The sequence below is a fragment of the Aythya fuligula genome, chromosome 16 (genome assembly GCF_009819795.1).
Source record: "Aythya fuligula isolate bAytFul2 chromosome 16, bAytFul2.pri, whole genome shotgun sequence".
In the NCBI taxonomy this organism is placed as follows: domain Eukaryota; kingdom Metazoa; phylum Chordata; class Aves; order Anseriformes; family Anatidae; genus Aythya; species Aythya fuligula.
The window spans coordinates 3,308,004-3,319,346 of NC_045574.1; the positions used below are offsets into that span (position 1 = coordinate 3,308,004).

At 50.3% G+C, this 11,343-nt stretch overlaps 1 non-coding gene across 1 annotated transcript; it reads right to left on the reverse strand.

Moving 5' to 3' along the window:
* Positions 1-10,336: 10,336 nt before the first annotated feature.
* Positions 10,337-10,408, reverse strand: TRNAE-UUC. Its single transcript has one exon. It is a non-coding gene; the product is annotated as a tRNA-Glu (tRNA).
* Positions 10,409-11,343: the final 935 nt, after the last annotated feature.

Genomic DNA, 11,343 nt, shown 5'->3' on the forward strand with positions numbered 1-11,343 from the left:
GAAGACGTGAGAGGAGTTGTGCTTGGTGCAAGCCAGGTGTGGTGGGACCTAGGGAAGGGGATGGGCGCAGGGCTGGCAGGAGCTGAGACAGAAGCCTTGCTGGGCAGTGAAAAATGTGGAAAATTGCTCCAGATTAAAGGGTCTGAAGGTGGTTTGGTGGTTGGCAGTTCGAAGTTGCTGTGGATGCTGCTTCAAACACAGGCTGCTCAGGTGTAATGCTCGGCAGGTATTTGCACATCCCATCACCTTGCATCCCCACCAGAGGCAGAGGGCAGTGCAGCCTCTGGGGAGAAGCAGGGGAAGGAAGGAAGGACATGAGGATCCCATCCTGGAAAACCTCCTCCTCGTGGAGCCAAGCTCCAATGGATCCCATACAGCTTGTGTAGACTTGGTGTTACTCAGCAGTGTCACAACCTGCTCACGGCCACCCTACTGAGGAAAATATCAATGTGGGATAGTCTGTGCCTCACGTCCAGGCTTGGAGGTGACTCATGTAAAACCTGGGGAGAAGAAAATCTCACCTAACCATTACTGGACCCCACGAAGCCTCTGTCAGCCTGCAGTCAGGTAGCCAGAGGTCAGGACATTTCTGTCTCCAGTAATACCATCAGGTAGAGCAGCCATACCTACCTTACTCTTGGATCTTGCTTCCAGCCATTCCCACACCAAAAACAAAGCAAAACAAAACAAAACAAAACAAAAACAGACAAACAAACAACAACAACAACAAAACCAGCCCTGGGAAGCTGCTGAACCACCTGGTGCTGGCCAACACGTCACAGGAGGAGCAGAGGAAACAGCATTCATTCCTAAAGCCAGGCACTGATGTAGAAATCACAGAAAGTGTCAGCTGAAATGTTTTTCCCCCCAAGCAGCCACCAGATAGTTGTTAAAGATATTTGCAAGAAAGCGTGCCCAGAGCATGAGACGGGGATGTCCTTTCCCAGCCTGACCTGGGTGCAGGCGGAGGAGAGGGCACACAGGGTCTGCAGGGAAGGGGGTGGCAGTCTGGGAGCTGGGGAGGACTCCAGGCCTGGAGCCTGCTGGAGCATTGAGTGGTGCCAGCAAATTTCCAAGATTTCTGGGCTTTAGCCCCAGCTTGGTTGTTCCCATAGTGGTCCTTCCAGCTGAAGCACGAAGGAGCTGACACCCAGAGGTGCTCTGGGGCCTGGACCCCATCCTTTCAGGCTGCCCCATCTCCAGGCTGCCCCACTGTATTCTGGAGGAAGGTTTCAGCCAGCAAGTGTGGAGGTGCCATGGGCACATGGGCATCCCCTGGAGCACAGCCCAGAGCCTCTTCAGGAGGCTGCCCTACCCGTCTATGCCTGGTCCTCATGCTGTGAGGCTGGTTCCCAGAGAGTCTTCCTGAGCCACCGCAGGGAACAGCTCGTGTCCTGCCCTCATCGCAGCCGTGTTTCCATGAAAGTTTAATGTGTCTCTTCTCTCTGCCTGGAAGTGAGCCGGCTCCTGGTGTCCTGCATGGAAAAAACGCAAGGTGCTTGGCCAGATCCAGCCCTGCCTTCTGCCTGGGATGGAGCTGGATGGCTGTGATGAAAAACCAGTGGTTAAATCCTGCCGGCCGGTGAGGAGGGATGTCGTGAGGAGGCACTGCACCGCTGCTTAAATAACCAGGGCCGAGGCCCGGGGGAGCTTCTCCGAGGTCTTGCTGTACTTTAGGAAGCAGGCAGACTTAATGAAATCTTTCGTTTGTCGGTAAATGCCACTGTATGAAGTGTAATTAATGGATTTCCTAGAGCTGGATGTAGCCCAAACTGAAATATAAGCACCCGGGGAGCTGGCCGGGAGCAGCGTCCTCTGCACCGCTTCATTACAGGGTCACTGCCAGGGCGGTGGGAGCTTTGCTGAGCCTCCTGCTGGGGAGGCACCTTGCCAGCTCTGAGACTTCCCCCAGCGATGCCATGGATGCCGTGGTTTCCGTGGCCGGAGGCAGGGAGCAGAGCGTGCGGTGCAGGCGTTCGGGGCTGTGCAGCGCTGCCGGGCTGCAGGCAGAGCCTCCCGGTGGGGCTGGCAGCGTGCAGGGTGGCTGGGATGTCCCGGTCCGGGCACGGGGACCCCGGCGTGCTCTGACACACGGAGACATTCAGGTGTTCTCCACGCCTGACAGGTTTTCCGTCTGGTCCCCCATGGGGTCTGGTCTCACCTGTAGGCAGTGGAAGGGCGTTGAGGATTTCCTCCCCTTCCGTCAGGCTTCTCAACTGTGCAGGTCTCCAACAGCAACTTTTTGCTGCCTGTTTTCTCTTTTTGCTGCCTGTTTTCTCTTTTTGCAGTGTCCCAGCACCTCACCTCGGCAGCCTCCATCTGTTTGGAGGGTGGTCTTGAGAAGAGCTCTCCCTTCTCTGGGGAAGGGTGTCCTCCCCGCACAGCCCCACTTCTCCGTTTGGGAACCGAGCGTCAGTAACTCCCCTCCCTGTGGAGATGGAGCCCCAGTAATTCTACTACAAGAATCCTAAATGATGGCCAGCAAATGGCCAGAAGTGGGCAAGATACAAAGACAAACCCAGGCACAAGTCTCCGTAACCTGCTGCATCCCCAGATGAGGACGTGCCTTCTCTGCAGCACACTTCAAAAGCCCCGAAGCCCATTATGAGGAACAATCAGCAGCAGATTTTAATAGATGCATTTTGCACTCAGCTGTCACCATCTGCGTTTCCCCATTAGAAATGCAGGATGAATGAGCTCCACAGCCACAGCTGCGAGGCTCTGGGAGGGACAGCAGCTCACAGCCATCCCGGGAAGGATGCTCCCAGGCTTGGGGCATCGTCCTGTGTCCCCTGCCTACCTTGGCCAGGGTGTGGTGACAGCACCTGCAGCAGGCTGGGGGACAGCCTGGGCAGGGAAACCTCAACTGGAGAGGGAGGTAGAGGGTGCAGGGGGTGCCCAGGCTGTGGAGAGGGCCACAGAGAAGCAGCCCCAAAACATCCCCAAAGCTTGGCCAGGGGAAGAAGGCGACGTGGGTTGGAGATGCCCAGCCACGAGCAGACAGAGCCAGGGGAGCTGGAGGAATCCGGCAGGAAGTGGGAGCCCACAAGCCAGTGGGATAATTACTTTTTTAATCAAGTCTTTTCAAAACATCTAATTTTATTACTTTATTCTTCCATTTCAATAGCAGAACGATTAAGATGGAATCTTAAAGGAATTCTTCACAACAGTAATAATGTCTCTTATCGCAAGAGGCAGTCTCTGCCTGCTCTGTCCTGCAAATTCACAGCATTTGAATATTAAATATATTCAATATATCAAAAAACTCCATTTCATTCAAAAAAAAAAAAAAAAGGAAAAAAGAAAGAAAGAAAGAAAGAAAGAAAGAAAGAAAGAAAGAAAGAAAGAAAGAAAGAAAGAAAGAAAGAGAGAAAGAAAGATGTATAACATATGTTTTCCTCTGATGAAAAAAATAATAAAGTAACACCCAAATCTTTTTCCCTCCAAAGTGGCTTCTCAGAGAGGGAGCAGGGCAGTGGGGGCTGTGGGGTCACCGGGGTGGTCCCAAATACTGTGGGATGTGTTTTCATGCTCAGTCCTCTCCAGGCCCGTGAGTGGTGAAAGGAAAAGCCATTGCGCGAGTGGCCAGGGGAGGAGGGGGACACTGGTGGGGAAGGAGGAGTGTGCCTGCTGGGCAGTCCTGGGTTGTTTCTGGCAGCTCCAGGTTCCCTTTGCAAGCCCAGGCTGCTGGGCATGCAGACTGAATGGAAGGAGAAAAACAAAACAAAACAAACCAAAAAAACTCGCTTTGAAAAAGTGAACAAGGAAATAAGATAAAACATTGGAAATAAACACAGATGACCCTGAGCTACTGTCTCATTCCAAAAGCATGCCTGTAATTTCCTAGCTTGTTCTGCTTTGCTTTGCTTTGCCTTGCTTTTTAAAGGAAAGAGGTGAAAAGAAATTCCCCTCTGCCAAGCATCCCTTGGGTGACCTGCCTTCCTGCCCCACCAGGGTCCACCAGGGGAGCAGGACCCCCGGCTCCGTCACCCTCGGCGGGGAGCAACCCAGGCTGGGGAGGGGGCTGCTGCCCCCAGCCCTGTGGGACAGGCCACCTTCTGTCCCCAGCCCTGCAGAGAGGGCACCAGGACCCGCTGGCACCAGCCTCTTCCCCTGGGAGCCCGGGGGAGACCTTCGCCAGCACTTCTGGTGCCTGGCTCCAGGGGCACTGGGGGTTGTTTCAGGTCAAGTTGCAGTGGAAAGCAAAGGGGAAATGGCAATTTAGTGATCGACTAAAGGCGATTTAGGCACTCGTCCCCTGGGATTTCATAGTCAGGGCCCACATCAGGCCACTGCCAGCCCACACCCAGGGCATGGCAAGTTTTTGGTCTGACAAATGCCCTCTGGGGCTCCTTACAGGACTACCAGCTGCTTTAATAGCTGGGATTAAGGACCTGCGGCTAGAATCACAGAATATCCTGAGTTGGAAGGGACCCACGAGGATCGTCGAGTCCAACTCCTGGCACAAGGAGGTTTACCCCAAAATTCAGACCGCATGACTAAGAGCACAGCCATGTGGCTGCTGGAGGGCGAAGATCCCACAGGTGCTGGCCTGCAGGAGCAGCCCTCAGGACCACCAGTTTTACTGCTGTGATGAGCAGTGGATGGGTTACCCACAAGGGCTCGGCAAGGCTTTGCTGTGCCTCAGTTTCCCCACCAGCAGGACGACATTTTCACTTCTCCTTTGGGCACAACTTCCCTGGGCTGCTGGTGGGGGGCCCTTTGCCACAGGTCTCCAAAACTCCTCCCCAAACACGGCATGGACTGTGGAGGTGTGATGACCCAGGAAGAAATATCCCCTTCCAGCAACAAGCTGACCACAATATCATGTAGTTTTTAAGGCTGAACACCAAATCTGGATTGGCTATTTAATGACACAGCTCTGTATTCTGCACCCTCTGCATCGACACTGCCTTAAGATGAGTGATTTTGAATTGATGTCTATCTCTAATAGACTTTCCTCGGGCTCCACTCGCACTAGCTGCTGGTTGGAGATTAAAACCCACTCGAGCCTGCCCGGCAGCAGTTCATCAATGCCAGTTGTTTCATTAGTTGATGCAAACCCGCTTAAAATAAATTCCAATTAAAGCAGGAACTGGAATCGTACATTTTTGGAGCAGGGGTGGCTTCTGCGCTGGTGCCACTCTCCTCCCCGCACTCTGCTGCCAGGCCTGTTATTGCTCAGCCCCTGCCGTGTCGCTGGAGATGTGGTGCAGATGATGTTAAATAAATTGCGCTTTCATTAGAGTCCTGGGCAATCCAGCAGCAGGTTGGGTCATTTGTTCCTCGAGCTTCCCTGTGCACGTGAGCGAGAGGGGGGAAAGGAAGAGAGAAGAAGGCAGAGCCACTCAGATGTCCTCTCCTCACTAGCGCTGCTGCCTGAAAAAGGGGTTTAAAGAAAAGTTCCTGTCCCAGGCATCAGGAGCCCGGCGTGTCCCTGGGCTGGGGCAGGTGCCTGCAGCTGCTCTTAGAGCTGAGGCTGCTTTGCCTCCAGTGCCCTCAGGGAGCTGCTGCTGGTGGTGCTGGGCACATCTCATGGGTCACTTGTGGCCAGGAGCCGCACAGCAGCTTTTGCAGAAAGAAATCTTACACTTCCTTTTAAAAGTTCATTTAAAAAAGAACCACATAAAGAAAAATCCTCCAGGAGGAAAGCCTTCCCAAAGCCAGCCTGCGGTGCTGCCCCCAGTAAAATGTCTCAGATTCGAATTTCTTCCCCTGGTTTCTCAGTCTGGGGCCTGTCCCTCTGCTGGGAGGGTGTCCCCATCCCACAGGACACCCCACGAGGTGCAGAGCAGGGACTGGCAGCCCCTTCCACAGCCAGCACACTTGACAGAAATTCCCCTCATGCTGAATGATGTGTTTGGGACATGGGGACAGGGACTTGTGCAGAGCCAGGCTGCTCGGTGTGCTCCTGCAGACTGTGCCTGCAGACTTTCAGGGAAAGAAAGAGAGAGAGAGGAGCACTCTGATTTCATCAAAATCAGTTTTCCTGCCCAGGGAGCAGCTCCTAAGTCTCAGGAAGATGATTCTATTTAAACCACGGGATCATGTTGTAGCTACTTCTTATTTACTAGACTGGAAAGTTACATTAAGAAGTTATCACTTATCTTGCAGGAGAACAGATTAGGAGTGAAGGACCGTTCCCTGGTTTGCATACAGCTGCACTTCCCAGGTTACTAAAAAGACAATTGATGTACCAGTTCAGGAAGAAATATGATTTTCATTATGATATGCAGGCATCGGGGATTGTGTTCTAATGGTCCCCTGTCACCAGTGAAGAGCAAAATGGCCTGTGACCACTGTAATGGAAAAAAGGTTTCTGTGATATTTTGCATAGCATGGAGGGCTTTTTTTTTTCTTTTTTTTTTTTTTTTCTTTGTATCATCCTGATGGCAACATTAAAGGGAACGGCACCTATTTTTGCTAGAAAAGGATATTATTTTTTTTTGTCCCATAGTGAGAAATGCTTCTCCCCACTCACAGAAGTATATTTATATTTGAAAGTAACTTTTCAGTTAACTATAAGACTAATTAGTGAGGCGCCTTTACAGCAGTCTAGGGGGCCTCCTGGAGACCTTCTCTGCATGCACATTTATTTGGGCAGAAATAAGATGATTGCCTGATGTTACCTGATGGCACCTCCCTTTTGGGATCCCTTCAAGCTCTTCTGACAATGTGGTGGTGCCCAGGGGCTTGAGCCTCTAGGAAAGCATCAAAGGGCAAAAAATGAATCCTTCTGTTCACACCTCCTTGGCTGGGTACCAGCATCAGCCGGGCAGGTGGCTCACACCACCCATGTGAAGCAATGGCAATAGTTGAGTATCGACTATTCCACGTGAATTATCGGGGGATAACTCCCAGAGAAAAAAAAAAATCCTGACTGCATTTGTGGATTGCAGAAATTCTTAACAATTGGTAAGTTAAAGAATTCCACTAGTAGCTTCAGGACAACAAGAAAGCTGTGGAAGATCTCTCAGAAAGTGATTTGCTGTGATTTTTTTCCCCATTTAATTACTTGACTGCTATAAAAACCAAACCAAGTTTCAAAGACAGATAACTCCAATTCCCTCCTCACCAGACAGCACGCAGCCCTTCCCATCCTGTGAATCTCCAGACAGCTGGGCTGAGCAGCTTTCCTTTAAACCCACCTAAGTTAAAGACAAACAATTTAGGTCCATTGATCTGGAGCTGCGGAGCCTCCTGTTTAAACTCGGGGAGATGGAAGAAGCCTAAAGCTAGTGCACAGGATTTTCTTTGCATTGCTTAGATTAAAGGACACGAGGCTGAGTGGTGTGTGTGATGATCAAAAGATTTAACACACTCTGCACCTGTCACAGGTACGAGCACAACTCCTTATAGATAAAAACAGAGTGGAGCTGGCATAGCATGAGAGACTTACAGGAAGGGATGTGCAGGGAGTATATTTTAAACAGGCTGAATATAGGATTAAATGCCAGTATTATATGATAGAATGCTAATTTTCCTTAATTAGGCCATTTCTAGCATGAAGTTCCCATTGATCAGAGAACTCTAGCAGATAAAGAGGGGGATCAGGAATTGTCCTCATAGAAACATGAGAAAGTTTCTAAATACTGACTTGGAAAGAAAAAAAAAATAGTAAATGGCTGTGTAGCTTAATGCCATTGGCACCGAGGCTCCTCAGCCTGAACAGAATGAAGGAAATGGAGGAAAAATTCCTATCCCAGGCAAACTTGCAAGCTGCAATATGAGAAGCGAACCTCCCTAAAAAGGAATCCTTTGTTAAGTGATCTCCTTATGCTAAATTTACATTTCTACATGCTCACGGCAAGTTAAACATAAATAAATTAAGTATAACAATTAGGCAATTAAACAACACCCAGATAAAGATGGAAATCGGCGCGATGCCAAGGAACAGGCTGCAGGGAGATGCTAATTTTGCAATACCATTGCTTTTTATACTATTTCTTTCTCATCACATGTGTCACATCAGGCTCACTGCCTTGTCACATCCGTGGTCCCCGTATCCATCAAAAGGTACTAACGGGGATGGGAAGGACGAGCTGGCAATGAGAGGAGGTGCAGGTGCAGTGCCTTGTGCTCAGACCATGGCCAGTGTTTTCCTTCTCTACTCAAGGACACTTGAATCAGCCCCGAAGTTTTTGTTTCTCTAAAAATTAACTCCTTAAATACCAAACCCTTAAATTCATTAGAATTAGAACTGGACACAAAACCCCTCTTAAAAGACAGGTTTTTTAAAGGAGTAAAATGTAGAAAGGGGCTGCGTGGGGCACTGGCACAAAGCAGAGGACTTGGGCTGACCCAGCAGGCCACCTCCTGCCTGCATCTGCACGGACCACCCTGTCTCATTGCCTTTCTGTACACGGTCTGGGCTCAGTCTGCGCCCAGCTCCTCCCCACGCCAGGGTGCCCAAGGGTGCGTGGCAGCACACAGCAGCCCCTTCCCTCCTGCTGGGATCTCATTGCAGGTCCCAGGCTGTGGATCCCAGCTTAGGAGGTGGCCGAGCTGTAAGCCACCACAATGAGGTTTCTCTGTTCTGGTTTCAGCAGGTGCTTCACCAAAGAAACATATTTCAGGCAGAAATCCTGCCTCTGGTCAGCCCTCAATGCATGACTCCAAATTATAGCACTTTACAATCTGATCAGCACACACAAGCAAAGTGGACAGATAATTTCTGCCTGGGTGTTGGCCTCCAATAAGCAAGTTCGCAGCCCTCTGCAGAATCACAGAACCATTTAGGTTGGAAAAGACCTTCCAGATCACCAAGTCCAACCATCAATGTCCAAGATCACCAGCCATTACTAAACCACGTCTCTTAGTGCCACATCCACATGTCCCTTAAACACCTCAAGGCATTGGGACTCCACCACCTCCCTGGGCAGCCCCTTCCAGTGCTTGACCACCTTCTCTGTGAAGATATTCTTCCTAATATCCAGCCTAACCACCCCCCAACCTGGCACAACCTGAGACCACTACAGGGTCATAAATAGATGTCAGAAACAGCCACAGCTCTGCCCAGCCACTTCAAGCACCCGAGCACATGTCATGGGCAGCCTTCATCACTGGTAAATAAAACCATCCCTCTGCTGGGCCTGGAAAGGGTTATTCTTCATAGAGAAAAAAAGAATATTTAAGACTGCAAAACTTCCTTTGACAGGGCTGTCTTTTAATTACCCTGTGGAATGATAAAATCCCAGCACTGAAAATGTGTCTTTACAAATCTCTAGCTGGAGTAATTAGTCCCGTGCCTGGCTCTCCTGAGAGATTATTGCTGCCTTCTTTTCAGATTACTTACCCAAATAGAAGTGGAATCACTGCTATGTTTGACAGTGAGATATAAAATATCAGATAAAGCTGTTAAAATACTGTTTCACACGCTGCGTTTCTGCAGAGTAAGGAAGCATCTGCTCTCAGTATCAGCAGCAGAGCTGAGCAAAAAAAATCACAGCTGAGGGCTGAGAAGACGAATCTCACTTCTTTTTTTGTTCCTGGTCATTCCTGGAAGTAATCAAGAATTTAGACATTATTCAAGTGTCTCAAATAGCACAGTTTGCAGCTTGTGTCCATTTTAAGGCTCAAACACGCTCACAAGGTTTTAGGTCTGATGATTCCTCTGCTATGGTCTGAGGAACTTGGCTGCAAATACTTCTGAGACAAAAGCAAAGTTACTTGGTGGTGACACCGAATTCTGAAAAATCCAGGTTTTATACACCCTGCAGAGGTGTTGGGTGGGTACCTCTGTAAAAGCATCTCCCTTTATACTTATATATAGGGGATGCAAAATGCAGGTGATGCACCTTCTATCACACACCTACTGGCGTGAGCTCAGAAGGAAGTTTTCATTTGATATGGCACAGATCCATGACGGCATTATTTGGAAGCTCTTCCATTTTCCAGTGTCTGTACACCTGGCCGTGGTAAGACCTTGTAGTGTTAGGACAAGTCACCTCGAGGGCTGGGAGAACAGCCCTTGTAAAGGGGTAGCGGCTGGCTGGCTCTTGGAGCCATGAAATGAGGGAATCTTATAAAAATCTGGGTCAGAAGTGCGCTATGAAGGTCTCTTCTGCAGCCTCTTGCTCCAAGCAGGTCCATTTCGAACTGGTCCCCCAAGGCCTTTTTCAGCTGGGTTCAGAGTATCTCTGGGATCGGAGACCCCGTTGTTTCCCTGAGACTCTTTTCCAGTGCCTCAGCACCGCGTGGTGATAAAATCCTGCGGTGATAAAATCCTGCCTCCAGCTTCCCCTGCTCCACCTTATGCCCATTGCCACAGTCAGTCTGGTGTCTTCCTCATCCTGCAAAGCCCCAAAATGGGCACAGCAATATGAAATATTGGGGTTTCCCACACCGGGAGTCGAACCCGGGCTGCCTGGGTGAAAACCAGGAATCCTAACCGCTAGACCATGTGGGAGCTGTGGTGCTGGGCTGGGTGCCTGGCCCTGGGCCTACAGGGCCCGCTGGCCCCGCTCCTGGGCCTGGGGCCCTGTGGTGACCCTAATAGAGACCCCATCCTTTTCTTTCCTGCTGCATCTTTCCTGGGAAAATCACAGCAAAGTGGAAAAATAAATAAATAAGTGAATGAAAAAGCAACATCTAATTTTCCTGGGTCCTGCTGGGGCTCTGCTGGGACCCTCCTGCAGCTCCCCCTCAGCGATGTGCGGCCCCACATTGGGACATGCAGGGACAGAGCTGGGGCAAGCCCGGTGCCAGGGGTGTGTTGGTGGCTGTCCCCAGTGTCTGCCCTCCGGCAGGATCTCATGGATCTTCCCAGGGAGTTACGGCGCTGCCCAGCCTCAGCGAGGTCCCACACAGGGCCACACGGTGTTATTAGCAATAATTAGTGGCAGAGCATCGCAGGAGCTAATTCCATCCATCACGGAGGCTCGCTTCCCCTTTATTTTATTTGATTACACTTTTTTTGCTGTTGTTTTTGCATGATTCCCTCCAGTAAGTATCTCATAATTAACAGAGGATGAATAACATCTCTGCCACTCTGCGTATTAACTTTTCCCACAACAAATGAAAACATAATTGCCATCACGCAGCACCCTTATCTGAGGAAACACACTGCAGTTGGGGTGATGGAGATTTACTGATAGGCACTTTGGCTACTTAGAGATGAAAACAGAACCTTTGTCACGGGCTGGGACTGCTCTGCACACCAAAGCAGCTTCCTGCAGCACCTCCCAGCCTTCACCCCCACCGTGGGCTTGCAGCCAGGATGGCAGGGGACAGCTCCATGGAGCTCCTGTGGAGCAAAGGACAGGGTGAGGATGCCCAGTAGGTGATCTGTGGGACATGGTCCCTCTTTCCCCTGCTCAGGGAAACCCTAAAACTGGTGGCGTG